The 20,683-nt window shown below is 42.1% G+C and overlaps 9 non-coding genes across 9 annotated transcripts; all 9 read left to right on the forward strand.

Moving 5' to 3' along the window:
* Positions 1 to 714: 714 nt before the first annotated feature.
* Positions 715 to 786, forward strand: trnaq-cug (transfer RNA glutamine (anticodon CUG)). Its single transcript has one exon. It is a non-coding gene; the product is annotated as a tRNA-Gln (tRNA).
* A 763-nt stretch (positions 787 to 1,549) lies between these two features.
* On the forward strand, positions 1,550 to 1,621 carry trnaq-uug (transfer RNA glutamine (anticodon UUG)). Its single transcript has one exon. It is a non-coding gene; the product is annotated as a tRNA-Gln (tRNA).
* Positions 1,622 to 3,048: 1,427 nt separating this feature from the next.
* trnaq-cug (transfer RNA glutamine (anticodon CUG)) lies at positions 3,049 to 3,120 on the forward strand. The gene has a single exon. It is a non-coding gene; the product is annotated as a tRNA-Gln (tRNA).
* A 4,006-nt stretch (positions 3,121 to 7,126) lies between these two features.
* On the forward strand, positions 7,127 to 7,198 carry trnaq-cug (transfer RNA glutamine (anticodon CUG)). The gene has a single exon. It is a non-coding gene; the product is annotated as a tRNA-Gln (tRNA).
* Positions 7,199 to 7,961: 763 nt separating this feature from the next.
* Positions 7,962 to 8,033, forward strand: trnaq-uug (transfer RNA glutamine (anticodon UUG)). Its single transcript has one exon. It is a non-coding gene; the product is annotated as a tRNA-Gln (tRNA).
* Positions 8,034 to 9,460: 1,427 nt separating this feature from the next.
* On the forward strand, positions 9,461 to 9,532 carry trnaq-cug (transfer RNA glutamine (anticodon CUG)). The gene has a single exon. It is a non-coding gene; the product is annotated as a tRNA-Gln (tRNA).
* Positions 9,533 to 13,613: 4,081 nt separating this feature from the next.
* On the forward strand, positions 13,614 to 13,685 carry trnaq-cug (transfer RNA glutamine (anticodon CUG)). Its single transcript has one exon. It is a non-coding gene; the product is annotated as a tRNA-Gln (tRNA).
* A 4,082-nt stretch (positions 13,686 to 17,767) lies between these two features.
* On the forward strand, positions 17,768 to 17,839 carry trnaq-cug (transfer RNA glutamine (anticodon CUG)). Its single transcript has one exon. It is a non-coding gene; the product is annotated as a tRNA-Gln (tRNA).
* Positions 17,840 to 20,456: 2,617 nt separating this feature from the next.
* On the forward strand, positions 20,457 to 20,527 carry trnaq-cug (transfer RNA glutamine (anticodon CUG)). Its single transcript has one exon. It is a non-coding gene; the product is annotated as a tRNA-Gln (tRNA).
* Positions 20,528 to 20,683: the final 156 nt, after the last annotated feature.

The raw sequence follows: 20,683 nt of genomic DNA on the forward strand, positions 1-20,683 counted from the left end.
ACTCACTACTAAGTCCTTTTTTGACACTTTTAGTTCTGTTGTGAGGTTTTTTTGGCCTATGGTCTTAAACTTTTCATCAGCTGATGAACAGCCAGTTGGAGTTCAAATTCAAATTTCAATAAATTGCCTGCTCTCTGTTTTTTGTCTCTTGCCCTTGTTTCTTCTTTTGGCGTTTTGAAGCAGTACTTACGACATGGTTACAATCCACCAACACAAAATGTGAATACTTGTAATGTTTCCCCTGGTCCTAAGATTTTACTGTACATGTTACAAAAAACTTTAAAACATTTCACTACTGTGAATTATTATGTATGAGAAATAAAATTTGAATTTGAAATCCTACATTCATACAATACTGTTGCAAGTGTGTGGTTCCATGGAGTCTCAGTTACGTAAAGACATTCTGATGATTTGCAGCGATTGATCTGAAATTCCAGCAGAATTGTATACCAAGTATACCATACTTATTTGATATACTGGTCTTTACACAAAGATATTATAAACAACAAGGAGCCACTAGTCGAAAACCCTTTCATTGTATAAGCGGGGTTATCAGCTAATAAATCACATAGGCCCAATTTAAAATAATAATAATAATAATAATAATGCTATGCTTTTTCAATCTGTCTCAGTAAAGTGTACTTCATTGTCTCTGCTAAGTCATAAGCCTGTGCCCTGAACTGTATGGACAGCCAGGGACAGCTGGTTCTGTGTGGTTCCATGGTGTAATGGTTAGCACTCTGGACTCTGAATCCAGCGATCCGAGTTCAAATCTCGGTGGGACCTGTGGTTACTCTGTCAAAGCCCAAGGGGCTGCTGTGTTACTACAAAATAAAACATTTCAGTACTCTGTGTTATTAGGTAAGTGACAAATAAAGATGGAATTTCAAATTATACGTTACTGTAGCAAGTCTTCCATCCCATTGTGTGAAAACTACAATCATTAGTTGATTTGCAGCAAAATCTGGGTTTGTAATGCTTCTGAACAAAAAGTGTGAATTTGTTTAGTTAAAAACTCATGTGCTCATAATAAATATAAATATGAGGGTTTTCATTATCCACAATCAAGTTCCTTGGGGAAAAAACTAAAAAATTAAAAGCGTGTGCGTGTGTGAATTTAAAATTTCCTGGAGGACCCTAATGAAACCCCACTAGATTGCTGACCTTGCAACACCATAAAATGTGACCAATAAAATAAAAAGCCCCTCTTATTAGCTTACAGGTGCATTGTGATGGGGCTTGATTGAGATCGATTAAAGTCTGACTCGTTCACTTGTTTTCCGTGTGCCCTGGATGTTTTTCCTGAATTGCTTCTCCCAATTCTCCACACATCAAATGATTGACTGCTTGAATTCCTAACAATTTGAAATGTGGTGTTTTCTTACATCCACTTTGTTAATCATTAAAAAAACACTTTTTACTCAACTTCCTGGAAAATAAATAATAAAAATTTAAATGTGTGTGTGAAATAAAAGTTTGCTGTAGGACCCTAACGAAACCCCCATCAGATTGTTACCCTTAGTCATCGCCCAATGCCGAACTCATATGTGGTTCCATGGTGTAATGGTTAGCACTCTGGACTTTGAATCCAGTGATCTGAGTTCAAATCTCGGTGGAACCTGTGGCTTCCTGGTCAAAGGCCAATTAGCTTACTGTCCGAAGTTTTAAAATAAAGGAGAAAGTTACAAATAAAATTTTAACTTAAAATCATACATATATACATTACTGTAGCAAGTCTTCCATCCCACTATGTGAAAACTACAATCTTTAGTTGATTTCTCTTATGAGAAAAAAATGAACCTGGATGGTCCTGATGGCTTCTAACGTTACTGGCGTGACAAGGAGTTCCAACTGGAGATGTTTTCTACACAGCTTAGTGGAGGAGGCTACGTCATGATTTGGGGAGCTTTTTCCTTCAATGGGAAAATGGAGCTTCAGGTTGGGCAGGGGCGTCAAACGGCGGCTGGCCATGTGAACATGTTGCAGCGGGCATCGCTCTTGACTTAGGGCCCTTGTCTATTCTGAAATGACTGGGTCTTTCAACAGGATAATGCTGCTGATCACAACGACCGTCTGTAGAAGGACTTCTTCCAGGAGAATAATGTAGCTCTTTTGGACCATCCTGTGTGTTCCCTTGATCTAAATCCCTTTGAGAATGTTTGGGAATGGATGGCAAGGGAAGTTTACAAAAATGGACGGTAGTTCCATACAATGGATGCCCTTCGTGAAGTCATCTGCACCACATGGAACAACTTTCCCACAAAGCCTCCTGGAAACAGCCGCATCAAGCAGGCCGAAACAAATGTTTGAAGTGAACAATAAGAACGGTGGGGCTACTCACTACTAAGTCCTTTTTTGACACTTTTAGTTCTGTTGTGAGGTTTTTTTGGCCTATGGTCTTAAACTTTTCATCAGCTGATGAACAGCCTGTTTGAGTTTAAATTCAATTTTCAATAAATTGCCTGCTCTCTGTTTTTTGTCTCTTGCTCTTGTTTCTTCTTTTGGCATTTTGAAGCAGTACTTACGACATGGTAATGATCCACCAACGCGAAATGCGAATACTTGTAATGTTTCCCTGGTCCTAAGATTTTACTGCACATGTTACAAAAAACTTTAAAACATTTCACTACTGTGAATTATTATGTATGAGACAAATAAAATTTGAATTTGAAATGCTACATTCATACAATACTGTTGCAAGTGTGTGGTTCCATGGAGTCTCAGTTACTTAAAGACATTCTGATGATTTGCAGCGATTGATCTGAAATTCCAGCAGAACTGTATACCAAGTATACCATACTTATTTAAGAAACTGGTCTTTACACAAAGATATTATAAACAACAAGGAGCCACTAGTCGAAAACCCTTTCATGGTATAAACTGGGTTATCAGCTAATAAATCACGTAGGCCCAATTTAAAAAAAAATGAATAATAATAATGCTATGCTTTTTCAATCTGTCTCAGTAAACTGCACGTCATTGTCTCTGGTAAGTCATAAGCCTGTGCCCTGAACTGTATGGACAACCAGGTTACAGCTTACCCTGTGTGGTTCCATGGTGTAATGGTTAGCACTCTGGACTCTGAATCCAGCGATCCGAGTTCAAATCTCGGTGGGACCTGTGGTTACTTTGTCAAAGCCCAAGGGGCTGCTGTGTTACTACAAAATAAAACGTTTCAGTACTCTGTATTATTAGATATGTGACAAATAAAAATTGAATTTCAAATCATACATATGTACATTAGTGTAGCAAGTCTTACATCCCTCTGTGTGAATACTATAATGTTTAGTTTAGCAAAATCTGGGTTTGTAATGCTTCTGAACAAAAAGTGTAAATTTGTTAAGTTAAAAACTCAGGTAATAAAAATTCATCTTCCAAGTTCAAGCTGCTCTTTTAAGATAAATCATGGCTGCATTCATTGACAAAATTATGTTGTAATAATTCCTAATTATGTTGGCTTGAAAAAGCTAATTATGTTGGCTTTCGAGTGACAAAATTATTTTGGCTTTCGAGCGACATGCACCAAACTGGGCATGGTCGTTCATTCTGGTCTGAAGTTTTATGCTATTACTTTTCCAGCTGGTCCAGCATCTTTCCGTGGGTTAACTCTGCATAGAGTTGTCCACACGTCAGCCGTGGTGAGACAGAGCACCTGGTCCTCTGAGGAAAGGATGGTCTTCCTCGCTGTCACGTCATTACGTGCCTCAAACCGAGCGTAGAAGCTGTTCAGCACATCTGGAAGGGAGGCATCACTGTCACAGGCAGGTGGAGCAGGCCTGTAGTTGGTGATAGACTGGATGCCTTGCCACATGCACCGAGTGTTGTCGCTGCTCTGGAAGTGGCCGTGGATTCTCTGGGAGTGTGCACGCTTTGCCTCTCTAATAGCTCGAGACAGTCTAGCCCGCGCTGTTCTTAGGGCGTCCTTGTCTCCAGCTCTGAAAGCAGAGTCTCTGGATCTTAGCAGCGCACACACCTTTGCGGTCATCCATGGCTTCTGGTTGGAGCATATGGTGATGGACTTGGAGACGGTCACATCATCGATGCACTTCCCGATGTAGCCGGTCACTGATGCCGTGTACTCCTCCAAGTCAATAGAGTCGCCGTTTGTTGCAGCCTCCCTAAACATGTCCCAGTCAGTGCACTCAAAACAGTCCTGAAGAGCAGAGATGGCTCCTGCTGGCCAGGTTTTAACCTGTTTCTGAGCTGGTTTAGAGCGTCTGACGAGTGGTCTGTATGCTGGAATCAACATAACAGAGATGTGGTCTGAGTAGCCAAGGTGGGGGCAGGGCTCTGCACGATACGCGCCGGGAATGTTTGTGTAAACAAGATCCAGCGTGTTCGCCCCTCTCATAGCAAAGTCCACATGTTGATGGAATTTAGGGAGCACTGTTCTGAGAGTTGCATGATTGAAATCTCCGGCGATAATAATCAGTCCGTCGGGGACAGCATTCTGCAGCTCGCTAATAGTTCCGTACAGCTAACACAGAGCCTCCTCAGCATTAGCACTGGGTGGAATGAAAGTGGTAGTGAATTCCCGGGGTAAATCAAAAGGTCTGCATCTAACAGTCACAAACTCCACTAGCGATGAGCAGTAGTTAGACACAAGCACAGAGTCCTTACACCATTCCGTGTTGATGTAAACACACCCACCACCACCGCGAGTCTTACCGCACAGAGCTGCATTCCTGTCGGCACGAAACACGGTTAGCCCGGCTAGCTGAATGGCGGCGTCCGGAACTCTGTCGCTGAGCCACGTCTCCATAAAAACAAAGACACAGCAGTCTCTGTACTCACGCCGTGTAGTTCGCTGGAGTCGGATGTAGTCCAGTTTATTGTCCAGTGAGCAGACGTTGGACAAAATGATGGAGGGGAGTGCCGGCCGGCTAGGGTTTGTTTTTAGCCTAGCACGGACACCCGCCCTATTTCCGCACTTCCGCTTTCTCGCGACCGCTTCCGTCGACTCTTCTCCTGGCCACGAGCATCGTTTACACCGAGGGCTCGGGGCCTGGTCTCCGCAGCAAGCCGAGATCATGAAACTTTTTCCCGTAGGTCATCGTGCACGTTGTCTGGTGCACGATTCCCATGATCCAGTAGTGTCTGGCGGTCGAACACACGGACACCGTTGTATCTGGTGTCCATATGCCGTGAAAGTCGGGCTATTTCGGGACAATAGCACCATTTTGGTCCGGGAGGCCGCTGCGTGCTACTGCCGCACTGCCATCTTGGACAATAAACACATAGTAATTTTAGTTCAAATGAGTAAATGTAAAATACTAATAGTCAGCAGATGGCAGATATCTAAGACTCACACTGAAACTAAAATACTTGATTCACTGACCTCTGGTGGCCAACTGTGCAGTAAGCTTTTGTGCCAACCTGCATATCGGCAGGTTTTGGGAGGTGGCAGGAAGTAGAATATGTAAAATTAAAACTGCATTTCTCCATCACTACATAGAAACATTAACAATGGGAAAGTGGAAATTACTTAAAGCTATGAAGTCAACTCTCTCAGCCATGAAAGCATAAAGGGTGTAGTGACAATAAACTGTCCATCTAGTTTAATATCCAAATAAAATTGATACACATAAGTGCTCAGATTAAACCATCACAACCACTGGTTCCAGATCAGCCCATTTTCCTCAGATTCCATTTCCTTATGCCTTTAATCTTTAAGTCTGAGGGGTAAGAGAAATTGACAGACTATATTTATGATTAATACAGAAAAGTCCCTTTTGCTGCATATTTGAGTTTCTTTCCAAAGAAATGAGAAGTTGAAGCTCTGTGAATCTTTTCATTCAGAAACACACATCATTAAAATGTTATACTATTTATTGATGCATTTTTTAAGGATAGTATTATTTTAATAATTCCCGCACTGTTACTGTAAACTTTTTGGCTTGCTCTATGGTGTAATGGTTAGCACGCTGGACTCTGAATCCAGTGATCCGAGTCCAACTCTCGGTGGAACCTGTGGTTACTTTGTCAAAGCCCAAGGGGCTGCTATGTTGCTCCACATGCTACAAAATAAAACATTTCAATACTCTGTATTATTAGGTACATGACAAATAGAATTTGAAATCATGCATATATACATTACTGTAGCAAGTCTTACATCCCTCTGTGTGAATACTACAATCTTTAGTTTAGCAGATCACAATGCCCGTCTGTAGAAGGACTTCTTCCAGGAGAATAATGTAGCTCTTTTGGACCATCCTGTGTGTTCCCCTGATCTAAATCCCTTTGAGAATGTTTGGGAATGGATGGCAAGGGAAGTTTACAAAAATGGACGGTAGTTCCATACCATAGATGCCCTTCGTGAAGTCATCTGCACCACAGATGACTTCCTCCTGGAAACAGCCGTATCAAGCAGGCCGAAACAAATGTTTGAAGTGATCAACAAGAATGGTGGGGCTACTCACTACTAAGTCCTTTTGACACTTTTAGTTCTGTTGTGAGGTTTTTGGCCTATGGTCTTAAACTTTTCATCAGCTGATGAACAGCCAGTTGGAGTTCAAATTCAAATTTCAATAAATTGCCTGCTCTCTGTTTTTTGTCTCTTGCCCTTGTTTCTTCTTTTGGCATTTTGAAGCAGTACTTACGACATGGTTACAATCCACCAACACAAAATGTGAATACTTGTAATGTTTCCCCTGGTCCTAAGATTTTACTGTACATGTTACAAAAAACTTTAAAACATTTCACTACTGTGAATTATTATGTATGAGAAATAAAATTTGAATTTGAAATCCTACATTCATACAATACTGTTGCAAGTGTGTGGTTCCATGGAGTCTCAGTTACGTAAAGACATTCTGATGATTTGCAGCGATTGATCTGAAATTCCAGCAGAATTGTATACCAAGTATACCATACTTATTTGATATACTGGTCTTTACACAAAGATATTATAAACAACAAGGAGCCACTAGTCGAAAACCCTTTCATTGTATAAGCGGGGTTATCAGCTAATAAATCACATAGGCCCAATTTAAAATAATAATAATAATAATAATAATAATGCTATGCTTTTTCAATCTGTCTCAGTAAAGTGTACTTCATTGTCTCTGCTAAGTCATAAGCCTGTGCCCTGAACTGTATGGACAGCCAGGGACAGCTGGTTCTGTGTGGTTCCATGGTGTAATGGTTAGCACTCTGGACTCTGAATCCAGCGATCCGAGTTCAAATCTCGGTGGGACCTGTGGTTACTCTGTCAAAGCCCAAGGGGCTGCTGTGTTACTACAAAATAAAACATTTCAGTACTCTGTGTTATTAGGTAAGTGACAAATAAAGATGGAATTTCAAATTATACGTTACTGTAGCAAGTCTTCCATCCCATTGTGTGAAAACTACAATCATTAGTTGATTTGCAGCAAAATCTGGGTTTGTAATGCTTCTGAACAAAAAGTGTGAATTTGTTTAGTTAAAAACTCATGTGCTCATAATAAATATAAATATGAGGGTTTTCATTATCCACAATCAAGTTCCTTGGGGAAAAAACTAAAAAATTAAAAGCGTGTGCGTGTGTGAATTTAAAATTTCCTGGAGGACCCTAATGAAACCCCACTAGATTGCTGACCTTGCAACACCATAAAATGTGACCAATAAAATAAAAAGCCCCTCTTATTAGCTTACAGGTGCATTGTGATGGGGCTTGATTGAGATCGATTAAAGTCTGACTCGTTCACTTGTTTTCCGTGTGCCCTGGATGTTTTTCCTGAATTGCTTCTCCCAATTCTCCACACATCAAATGATTGACTGCTTGAATTCCTAACAATTTGAAATGTGGTGTTTTCTTACATCCACTTTGTTAATCATTAAAAAAACACTTTTTACTCAACTTCCTGGAAAATAAATAATAAAAATTTAAATGTGTGTGTGAAATAAAAGTTTGCTGTAGGACCCTAACGAAACCCCCATCAGATTGTTACCCTTAGTCATCGCCCAATGCCGAACTCATATGTGGTTCCATGGTGTAATGGTTAGCACTCTGGACTTTGAATCCAGTGATCTGAGTTCAAATCTCGGTGGAACCTGTGGCTTCCTGGTCAAAGGCCAATTAGCTTACTGTCCGAAGTGTTAAAATAAAGGAGAAAGTTACAAATAAAATTTTAACTTAAAATCATACATATATACATTACTGTAGCAAGTCTTCCATCCCACTATGTGAAAACTACAATCTTTAGTTGATTTCTCTTATGAGAAAAAAATGAACCTGGATGGTCCTGATGGCTTCTAACGTTACTGGCGTGACAAGGAGTTCCAACTGGAGATGTTTTCTACACAGCTTAGTGGAGGAGGCTACGTCATGATTTGGGGAGCTTTTTCCTTCAATGGGAAAATGGAGCTTCAGGTTGGGCAGGGGCATCAAACGGCGGCTGGCCATGTGAACATGTTGCAGCGGGCATCGCTCTTGACTTAGGGCCCTTGTCTATTCTGAAATGACTGGGTCTTTCAACAGGATAATGCTGCTGATCACAACGACCGTCTGTAGAAGGACTTCTTCCAGGAGAATAATGTAGCTCTTTTGGACCATCCTGTGTGTTCCCTTGATCTAAATCCCTTTGAGAATGTTTGGGAATGGATGGCAAGGGAAGTTTACAAAAATGGACGGTAGTTCCATACAATGGATGCCCTTCGTGAAGTCATCTGCACCACATGGAACAACTTTCCCACCAGCCTCCTGGAAACAGCCGCATCAAGCAGGCCGAAACAAATGTTTGAAGTGAACAATAAGAACGGTGGGGCTACTCACTACTAAGTCCTTTTTTGACACTTTTAGTTCTGTTGTGAGGTTTTTTTGGCCTATGGTCTTAAACTTTTCATCAGCTGATGAACAGCCTGTTTGAGTTTAAATTCAATTTTCAATAAATTGCCTGCTCTCTGTTTTTTGTCTCTTGCTCTTGTTTCTTCTTTTGGCATTTTGAAGCAGTACTTACGACATGGTAATGATCCACCAACGCGAAATGCGAATACTTGTAATGTTTCCCCTGGTCCTAAGATTTTACTGCACATGTTACAAAAAACTTTAAAACATTTCACTACTGTGAATTATTATGTATGAGACAAATAAAATTTGAATTTGAAATGCTACATTCATACAATACTGTTGCAAGTGTGTGGTTCCATGGAGTCTCAGTTACTTAAAGACATTCTGATGATTTGCAGCGATTGATCTGAAATTCCAGCAGAATTGTATACCAAGTATACCATACTTATTTAAGAAACTGGTCTTTACACAAAGATATTATAAACAACAAGGAGCCACTAGTCGAAAACCCTTTCATGGTATAAACTGGGTTATCAGCTAATAAATCACGTAGGCCCAATTTAAAAAAAAATGAATAATAATAATGCTATGCTTTTTCAATCTGTCTCAGTAAACTGCACGTCATTGTCTCTGGTAAGTCATAAGCCTGTGCCCTGAACTGTATGGACAACCAGGTTACAGCTTACCCTGTGGGGTTCCATGGTGTAATGGTTAGCACTCTGGACTCTGAATCCAGCGATCCGAGTTCAAATCTCGGTGGGACCTGTGGTTACTTTGTCAAAGCCCAAGGGGCTGCTGTGTTACTACAAAATAAAAGGTTTCAGTACTCTGTATTATTAGATATGTGACAAATAAAAATTGAATTTCAAATCATACATATGTACATTAGTGTAGCAAGTCTTACATCCCTCTGTGTGAATACTATAATGTTTAGTTTAGCAAAATCTGGGTTTGTAATGCTTCTGAACAAAAAGTGTAAATTTGTTAAGTTAAAAACTCAGGTAATAAAAATTCATCTTCCAAGTTCAAGCTGCTCTTTTAAGATAAATCATGGCTGCATTCATTGACAAAATTATGTTGTAATAATTCCTAATTATGTTGGCTTGAAAAAGCTAATTATGTTGGCTTTCGAGTGACAAAATTATTTTGGCTTTCGAGCGACATGCACCAAACTGGGCATGGTCGTTCATTCTGGTCTGAAGTTTTATGCTATTACTTTTCCAGCTGGTCCAGCATCTTTTCGTGGGTTAACTCTGCATAGAGTTGTCCACACGTCAGCCGTGGTGAGACAGAGCACCTGGTCCTCTGAGGAAAGGATGGTCTTCCTCGCTGTCACGTCATTACGTGCCTCAAACCGAGCGTAGAAGCTGTTCAGCACATCTGGAAGGGAGGCATCACTGTCACAGGCAGGTGGAGCAGGCCTGTAGTTGGTGATAGACTGGATGCCTTGCCACATGCACCGAGTGTTGTCGCTGCTCTGGAAGTGGCCGTGGATTCTCTGGGAGTGTGCACGCTTTGCCTCTCTAATAGCTCGAGACAGTCTAGCCCGCGCTGTTCTTAGGGCGTCCTTGTCTCCAGCTCTGAAAGCAGAGTCTCTGGATCTTAGCAGCGCACACACCTTTGCGGTCATCCATGGCTTCTGGTTGGAGCATATGGTGATGGACTTGGAGACGGTCACATCATCGATGCACTTCCCGATGTAGCCGGTCACTGATGCCGTGTACTCCTCCAAGTCAATAGAGTCGCCGTTTGTTGCAGCCTCCCTAAACATGTCCCAGTCAGTGCACTCAAAACAGTCCTGAAGAGCAGAGATGGCTCCTGCTGGCCAGGTTTTAACCTGTTTCTGAGCTGGTTTAGAGCGTCTGACGAGTGGTCTGTATGCTGGAATCAACATAACAGAGATGTGGTCTGAGTAGCCAAGGTGGGGGCAGGGCTCTGCACGATACGCGCCGGGAATGTTTGTGTAAACAAGATCCAGCGTGTTCGCCCCTCTCATAGCAAAGTCCACATGTTGATGGAATTTAGGGAGCACTGTTCTGAGAGTTGCATGATTGAAATCTCCGGCGATAATAATCAGTCCGTCGGGGACAGCATTCTGCAGCTCGCTAATAGTTCCGTACAGCTCACACAGAGCCTCCTCAGCATTAGCACTGGGTGGAATGAAAGTGGTAGTGAATTCCCGGGGTAAATCAAAAGGTCTGCATCTAACAGTCACAAACTCCACTAGCGATGAGCAGTAGTTAGACACAAGCACAGAGTCCTTACACCATTCCGTGTTGATGTAAACACACCCACCACCACCGCGAGTCTTACCGCACAGAGCTGCATTCCTGTCGGCACGAAACACGGTTAGCCCGGCTAGCTGAATGGCGGCGTCCGGAACTCTGTCGCTGAGCCACGTCTCCATAAAAACAAAGACACAGCAGTCTCTGTACTCACGCCGTGTAGTTCGCTGGAGTCGGATGTAGTCCAGTTTATTGTCCAGTGAGCAGACGTTGGACAAAATGATGGAGGGGAGTGCCGGCCGGCTAGGGTTTGTTTTTAGCCTAGCACGGACACCCGCCCTATTTCCGCACTTCCGCTTTCTCGCGCACCGCTTCCGTCGACTCTTCTCCTGGCCACGAGCATCAAGCGACACCGAGGGCTCGGGGCCTGGTCTCCGCAGCAAGCCGAGATCATGAAACTTTTCCCGTAGGTCATCGTGCACGTTGTCTGGTGCACAATTCCCATGATCCAGTAGTGTCTGGCGGTCGAACACACGGACACCGTTGTATCTGGTGTCCATATGCCGTGAAAGTCGGGCTATTTCGGGACAATAGCACCATTTTGGTCCGGGGAGGCCGCTGCGTGCTACTGCCGCACTGCCATCTTGGACAATAAACACATAGTAATTTTAGTTCAAATGAGTAAAAGTAAAATACTAATAGTCAGCAGATGGCAGATATCTAAGACTCACACTGAAACTAAAATACTTGATTCACTGACCTCTGGTGGCCAACTGTGCAGTAAGCTTTTCTGCCAACCTGCATATCGGCAGGTTTTGGGAGGTGGCAGGAAGTAGAATATGTAAAATTAAAACTGCATTTCTCCATCACTACATAGAAACATTAACAATGGGAAAGTGGAAATTACTTAAAGCTATGAAGTCAACTCTCTCAGCCATGAAAGCATAAAGGGTGTAGTGACAATAAACTGTCCATCTAGTTTAATATCCAAATAAAATTGATACACATAAGTGCTCAGATTAAACCATCACAACCACTGGTTCCAGATCAGCCCATTTTCCTCAGATTCCATTTCCTTATGCCTTTAATCTTTAAGTCTGAGGGGTAAGAGAAATTGACAGACTATATTTATGATTAATACAGAAAAGTCCCTTTTGCTGCATATTTGAGTTTCTTTCCAAAGAAATGAGAAGTTGAAGCTCTGTGAATCTTTTCATTCAGAAACACACATCATTAAAATGTTATACTATTTATTGATGCATTTTTTAAGGATAGTATTATTTTAATAATTCCCGCACTGTTACTGTAAACTTTTTGGCTTGCTCTATGGTGTAATGGTTAGCACGCTGGACTCTGAATCCAGTGATCCGAGTCCAACTCTCGGTGGAACCTGTGGTTACTTTGTCAAAGCCCAAGGGGCTGCTATGTTGCTCCACATGCTACAAAATAAAACATTTCAATACTCTGTATTATTAGGTACATGACAAATAGAATTTGAAATCATGCATATATACATTACTGTAGCAAGTCTTACATCCCTCTGTGTGAATACTACAATCTTTAGTTTAGCAGATCACAATGCCCGTCTGTAGAAGGACTTCTTCCAGGAGAATAATGTAGCTCTTTTGGACCATCCTGTGTGTTCCCCTGATCTAAATCCCTTTGAGAATGTTTGGGAATGGATGGCAAGGGAAGTTTACAAAAATGGACGGTAGTTCCATACCATAGATGCCCTTCGTGAAGTCATCTGCACCACAGATGACTTCCTCCTGGAAACAGCCGTATCAAGCAGGCCGAAACAAATGTTTGAAGTGATCAACAAGAATGGTGGGGCTACTCACTACTAAGTCCTTTTTTGACACTTTTAGTTCTGTTGTGAGGTTTTTTTGGCCTATGGTCTTAAACTTTTCATCAGCTGATGAACAGCCAGTTGGAGTTCAAATTCAAATTTCAATAAATTGCCTGCTCTCTGTTTTTTGTCTCTTGCCCTTGTTTCTTCTTTTGGCATTTTGAAGCAGTACTTACGACATGGTAATGATCCACCAACGCGAAATGCGAATACTTGTAATGTTTCCCCTGGTCCTAAGATTTTACTGCACATGTTACAAAAAACTTTAAAACATTTCACTACTGTGAATTATTATGTATGAGACAAATAAAATTTGAATTTGAAATGCTACATTCATACAATACTGTTGCAAGTGTGTGGTTCCATGGAGTCTCAGTTACTTAAAGACATTCTGATGATTTGCAGCGACTGATCTGAAATTCCAGCAGAATTGTATACCAAGTATACCATACTTATTTGATATACTGGTCTTTACACAAAGATATTATAAACAACAAGGAGCCACTAGTCGAAAACCCTTTCATTGTATAAGCGGGGTTATCAGCTAATAAATCACATAGGCCCAATTTAAAATAATAATAATAATAATAATAATAATAATAATAATAATAATAATAATAATAATAATAATAATAATAATAATAATAATAATAATAATAATAATGCTATGCTTTTTCAATCTGTCTCAGTAAAGTGTACTTCATTGTCTCTGCTAAGTCATAAGCCTGTGCCCTGAACTGTATGGACAACCAGGTTACAGCTTACCCTGTGGGGTTCCATGGTGTAATGGTTAGCACTCTGGACTCTGAATCCAGCGATCCGAGTTCAAATCTCGGTGGGACCTGTGGTTACTTTGTCAAAGCCCAAGGGGCTGCTGTGTTACTACAAAATAAAACGTTTCAGTACTCTGTATTATTAGATATGTGACAAATAAAAATTGAATTTCAAATCATACATATGTACATTAGTGTAGCAAGTCTTACATCCCTCTGTGTGAATACTATAATGTTTAGTTTAGCAAAATCTGGGTTTGTAATGCTTCTGAACAAAAAGTGTAAATTTGTTAAGTTAAAAACTCAGGTAATAAAAATTCATCTTCCAAGTTCAAGCTGCTCTTTTAAGATAAATCATGGCTGCATTCATTGACAAAATTATGTTGTAATAATTCCTAATTATGTTGGCTTGAAAAAGCTAATTATGTTGGCTTTCGAGTGACAAAATTATTTTGGCTTTCGAGCGACATGCACCAAACTGGGCATGGTCGTTCATTCTGGTCTGAAGTTTTATGCTATTACTTTTCCAGCTGGTCCAGCATCTTTCCGTGGGTTAACTCTATGCAGAGTTGTCCACACGTCAGCCGTGGTGAGACAGAGCACCTGGTCCTCTGAGGAAAGGATGGTCTTCCTCGCTGTCACGTCATTACGTGCCTCAAACCGAGCGTAGAAGCTGTTCAGCACATCTGGAAGGGAGGCATCACTGTCACAGGCAGGTGGAGCAGGCCTGTAGTTGGTGATAGACTGGATGCCTTGCCACATGCACCGAGTGTTGTCGCTGCTCTGGAAGTGGCCGTGGATTCTCTGGGAGTGTGCACGCTTTGCCTCTCTAATAGCTCGAGACAGTCTAGCCCGCGCTGTTCTTAGGGCGTCCTTGTCTCCAGCTCTGAAAGCAGAGTCTCTGGATCTTAGCAGCGCACACACCTTTGCGGTCATCCATGGCTTCTGGTTGGAGCATATGGTGATGGACTTGGAGACGGTCACATCATCGATGCACTTCCCGATGTAGCCGGTCACTGATGCCGTGTACTCCTCCAAGTCAATAGAGTCGCCGTTTGTTGCAGCCTCCCTAAACATGTCCCAGTCAGTGCACTCAAAACAGTCCTGAAGAGCAGAGATGGCTCCTGCTGGCCAGGTTTTAACCTGTTTCTGAGCTGGTTTAGAGCGTCTGACGAGTGGTCTGTATGCTGGAATCAACATAACAGAGATGTGGTCTGAGTAGCCAAGGTGGGGGCAGGGCTCTGCACGATACGCGCCGGGAATGTTTGTGTAAACAAGATCCAGCGTGTTCGCCCCTCTCATAGCAAAGTCCACATGTTGATGGAATTTAGGGAGCACTGTTCTGAGAGTTGCATGATTGAAATCTCCGGCGATAATAATCAGTCCGTCGGGGACAGCATTCTGCAGCTCGCTAATAGTTCCGTACAGCTCACACAGAGCCTCCTCAGCATTAGCACTGGGTGGAATGAAAGTGGTAGTGAATTCCCGGGGTAAATCAAAAGGTCTGCATCTAACAGTCACAAACTCCACTAGCGATGAGCAGTAGTTAGACACAAGCACAGAGTCCTTACACCATTCCGTGTTGATGTAAACACACCCACCACCACCGCGAGTCTTACCGCACAGAGCTGCATTCCTGTCGGCACGAAACACGGTTAGCCCGGCTAGCTGAATGGCGGCGTCCGGAACTCTGTCGCTGAGCCACGTCTCCATAAAAACAAAGACACAGCAGTCTCTGTACTCACGCCGTGTAGTTCGCTGGAGTCGGATGTAGTCCAGTTTATTGTCCAGTGAGCAGACGTTGGACAAAATGATGGAGGGGAGTGCCGGCCGGCTAGGGTTTGTTTTTAGCCTAGCACGGACACCCGCCCTATTTCCGCACTTCCGCTTTCTCGCGCACCGCTTCCGTCGACTCTTCTCCTGGCCACGAGCATCAAGCGACACCGAGGGCTCGGGGCCTGGTCTCCGCAGCAAGCCGAGATCATGAAACTTTTCCCGTAGGTCATCGTGCACGTTGTCTGGTGCACAATTCCCATGATCCAGTAGTGTCTGGCGGTCGAACACACGGACACCGTTGTATCTGGTGTCCATATGCCGTGAAAGTCGGGCTATTTCGGGACAATAGCACCATTTTGGTCCGGGGAGGCCGCTGCGTGCTACTGCCGCACTGCCATCTTGGACAATAAACACATAGTAATTTTAGTTCAAATGAGTAAAAGTAAAATACTAATAGTCAGCAGATGGCAGATATCTAAGACTCACACTGAAACTAAAATACTTGATTCACTGACCTCTGGTGGCCAACTGTGCAGTAAGCTTTTCTGCCAACCTGCATATCGGCAGGTTTTGGGAGGTGGCAGGAAGTAGAATATGTAAAATTAAAACTGCATTTCTCCATCACTACATAGAAACATTAACAATGGGAAAGTGGAAATTACTTAAAGCTATGAAGTCAACTCTCTCAGCCATGAAAGCATAAAGGGTGTAGTGACAATAAACTGTCCATCTAGTTTAATATCCAAATAAAATTGATACACATAAGTGCTCAGATTAAACCATCACAACCACTGGTTCCAGATCAGCCCATTTTCCTCAGATTCCATTTCCTTATGCCTTTAATCTTTAAGTCTGAGGGGTAAGAGAAATTGACAGACTATATTTATGATTAATACAGAAAAGTCCCTTTTGCTGCATATTTGAGTTTCTTTCCAAAGAAATGAGAAGTTGAAGCTCTGTGAATCTTTTCATTCAGAAACACACATCATTAAAATGTTATACTATTTATTGATGCATTTTTTAAGGATAGTATTATTTTAATAATTCCCGCACTGTTACTGTAAACTTTTTGGCTTGCTCTATGGTGTAATGGTTAGCACGCTGGACTCTGAATCCAGTGATCCGAGTCCAACTCTCGGTGGAACCTGTGGTTACTTTGTCAAAGCCCAAGGGGCTGCTATGTTGCTCCACATGCTACAAAATAAAACATTTCAATACTCTGTATTATTAGGTACATGACAAATAGAATTTGAAATCATGCATATATACATTACTGTAGCAAGTCTTACATCCCTCTGTGTGAATACTACAATCTTTAGTTTAGCAGATCACAACGACCGTCTGTAGAAGGACTTCTTCCAGGAGAATAATGTAGCTCTTTTGGACCATCCTGTGTGTTCCCTTGATCTAAATCCCTTTGAGAATGTTTGGGAATGGATGGCAAGGGAAGTTTACAAAAATGGACGGTAGTTCCATACAATGGATGCCCTTCGTGAAGTCATCTGCACCACATGGAACAACTTTCCCACAAAGCCTCCTGGAAACAGCCGCATCAAGCAGGCCGAAACAAATGTTTGAAGTGAACAATAAGAACGGTGGGGCTACTCACTACTAAGTCCTTTTTTGACACTTTTAGTTCTGTTGTGAGGTTTTTTTGGCCTATGGTCTTAAACTTTTCATCAGCTGATGAACAGCCTGTTTGAGTTTAAATTCAATTTTCAATAAATTGCCTGCTCTCTGTTTTTTGTCTCTTGCTCTTGTTTCTTCTTTTGGCATTTTGAAGCAGTACTTACGACATGGTAATGATCCACCAACGCGAAATGCGAATACTTGTAATGTTTCCCCTGGTCCTAAGATTTTACTGCACATGTTACAAAAAACTTTAAAACATTTCACTACTGTGAATTATTATGTATGAGACAAATAAAATTTGAATTTGAAATGCTACATTCATACAATACTGTTGCAAGTGTGTGGTTCCATGGAGTCTCAGTTACTTAAAGACATTCTGATGATTTGCAGCGATTGATCTGAAATTCCAGCAGAATTGTATACCAAGTATACCATACTTATTTAAGAAACTGGTCTTTACACAAAGATATTATAAACAACAAGGAGCCACTAGTCGAAAACCCTTTCATGGTATAAACTGGGTTATCAGCTAATAAATCACGTAGGCCCAATTTAAAATAATAATAATAATAATAATAATAATAATAATAATAATAATAATAATAATAATAATAATAATAATAATAATAATAATAATGCTATGCTTTTTCAATCTGTCTCAGTAAACTGCACGTCATTGTCTCTGGTAAGTCATAAGCCTGTGCCCTGAACTGTATGGACAACCCGGTTACAGCTTACCCTGTGGGGTTCCATGGTGTAATGGTTAGCACTCTGGACTCTGAATCCAGCGATCCGAGTTCAAATCTCGGTGGGACCTGTGGTTACTTTGTCAAAGCCCAAGGGGCTGCTGTGTTACTACAAAATAAAAGGTTTCAGTACTCTGTATTATTAGATATGTGACAAATAAAAATTGAATTTCAAATCATACATATGTACATTAGTGTAGCAAGTCTTACATCCCTCTGTGTGAATACTATAATGTTTAGTTTAGCAAAATCTGGGTTTGTAATGCTTCTGAACAAAAAGTGTAAATTTGTTAAGTTAAAAACTCAGGTAATAAAAATTCATCTTCCAAGTTCAAGCTGCTCTTTTAAGATAAATCATGGCTGCATTCATTGACAAAATTATGTTGTAATAATTCCTAATTATGTTGGCTTGAAAAAGCTAATTATGTTGGCTTTCGAGTGACAAAATTATTTTGGCTTTCGAGCGACATGCACCAAACTGGGCATGGTCGTTCATTCTGGTCTGAAGTTTTATGCTATTACTTTTCCAGCTGGTCCAGCATCTTTCCGTGGGTTAACTCTATGCAGAGTTGTCCACACGTCAGCCGTGGTGAGACAGAGCACCTGGTCCTCTGAGGAAAGGATGGTCTTCCTCGCTGTCACGTCATTACGTGCCTCAAACCGAGCGTAGAAGCTGTTCAGCACATCTGGAAGGGAGGCATCACTGTCACAGGCAGGTGGAGCAGGCCTGTAGTTGGTGATAGACTGGATGCCTTGCCACATGCACCGAGTGTTGTCGCTGCTCTGGAAGTGGCCGTGGATTCTCTGGGAGTGTGCACGCTTTGCCTCTCTAATAGCTCGAGACAGTCTAGCCCGCGCTGTTCTTAGGGCGTCCTTGTCTCCAGCTCTGAAAGCAGAGTCTCTGGATCTTAGCAGCGCACACACCTTTGCGGTCATCCATGGCTTCTGGTTGGAGCATATGGTGATGGACTTGGAGACGGTCACATCATCGATGCACTTCCCGATGTAGCCGGTCACTGATGCCGTGTACTCCTCCAAGTCAATAGAGTCGCCGTTTGTTGCAGCCTCCCTAAACATGTCCCAGTCAGTGCACTCAAAACAGTCCTGAAGAGCAGAGATGGCTCCTGCTGGCCAGGTTTTAACCTGTTTCTGAGCTGGTTTAGAGCGTCTGACGAGTGGTCTGTATGCTGGAATCAACATAACAGAGATGTGGTCTGAGTAGCCAAGGTGGGGGCAGGGCTCTGCACGATACGCGCCGGGAATGTTTGTGTAAACAAGATCCAGCGTGTTCGCCCCTCTCATAGCAAAGTCCACATGTTGATGGAATTTAGGGAGCACTGTTCTGAGAGTTGCATGATTGAAATCTCCGGCGATAATAATCAGTCCGTCGGGGACAGCATTCTGCAGCTCGCTAATAGTTCCGTACAGCTCACACAGAGCCTCCTCAGCATTAGCACTGGGTGGAATGAAAGTGGTAGTGAATTCCCGGGGTAAATCAAAAGGTCTGCATCTAACAGTCACAAACTCCACTAGCGATGAGCAGTAGTTAGACACAAGCACAGAGTCCTTACACCATTCCGTGTTGATGTAAACACACCCACCACCACCGCGAGTCTTACCGCACAGAGCTGCATTCCTGTCGGCACGAAACACGGTTAGCCCGGCTAGCTGAATGGCGGCGTCCGGAACTCTGTCGCTGAGCCACGTCTCCATAAAAACAAAGACACAGCAGTCTCTGTACTCACGCCGTGTAGTTCGCTGGAGTCGGATGTAGTCCAGTTTATTGTCCAGTGAGCAGACGTTGGACAAAATGATGGAGGGGAGTGCCGGCCCGTAGGTCATCGTGCACGTTGTCTGGTGCACGATTCCCATGATCCAGTAGTGTCTGGCGGTCGAACACACGGACACCGTTGTATCTGGTGTCCATATGCCGTGAAAGTCGGGCTATTTCGGGACAATAGCACCATTTTGGTCCGGGGAGGCCGCTGCGTGCTACTGCCGCACTGCCATCTTGGACAATAAACACATAGTAATTTTAGTTCAAATGAGTAAAAGTAAAATACTAATAGTCAGCAGATGGCAGATATCTAAGACTCACACTGAAACTAAAATACTTGATTCACTGACCTCTGGTGGCCAACTGTGGAGTAAGCTTTTCTGCCAACCTGCATATCGGCAGGTTTTGGGAGGTGGCAGGAAGTAGAATATGTAAAATTAAAACTGCATTTCTCCATCACTACATAGAAACATTAACAATGGGAAAGTGGAAATTACTTAAAGCTATGAAGTCAACTCTCTCAGCCATGAAAGCATAAAGGGTGTAGTGAAAATAAACTGTCCATCTAGTTTAATATCCAAATAAAATTGATACACATAAGTGCTCAGATTAAACCACCACAACCACTGGTTCCAGATCAGCCCATTTTCCTCAGATTCCATTTCCTTATGCCTTTAATCTTTAAGTCTGAGGGGTAAGAGAAATTGACAGACTATATTTATGATTAATACAGAAAAGTCCCTTTTGTTGCATATTTGAGTTTCTTTCCAAAGAAATGAGAAGTTGAAGCTCTGTGAATCTTTTCATTCAGAAACACACATCATTAAAATGTTATACTATTTATTGATGCATTTTTTAAGGATAGTATTATTTTAATAATTCCCGCACTGTTACTGTAAACTTTTTGGCTTGCTCTATGGTGTAATGGTTAGCACGCTGGACTCTGAATCCAGTGATCCGAGTTCAACTCTCGGTGGAACCTGTGGTTACTTTGTCAAAGCCCAAGGGGCTGCTATGTTGCTCCACATGCTACAAAATAAAACATTTCAATACTCTGTATTATTAGGTACATGACAAATAGAATTTGAAATCATGCATATATACATTACTGTAGCAAGTCTTACATCCCTCTGTGTGA

Source organism: Hemibagrus wyckioides, linkage group LG14, assembly GCF_019097595.1.
Source record: "Hemibagrus wyckioides isolate EC202008001 linkage group LG14, SWU_Hwy_1.0, whole genome shotgun sequence".
Taxonomy (NCBI): Eukaryota; Metazoa; Chordata; class Actinopteri; order Siluriformes; family Bagridae; genus Hemibagrus; species Hemibagrus wyckioides.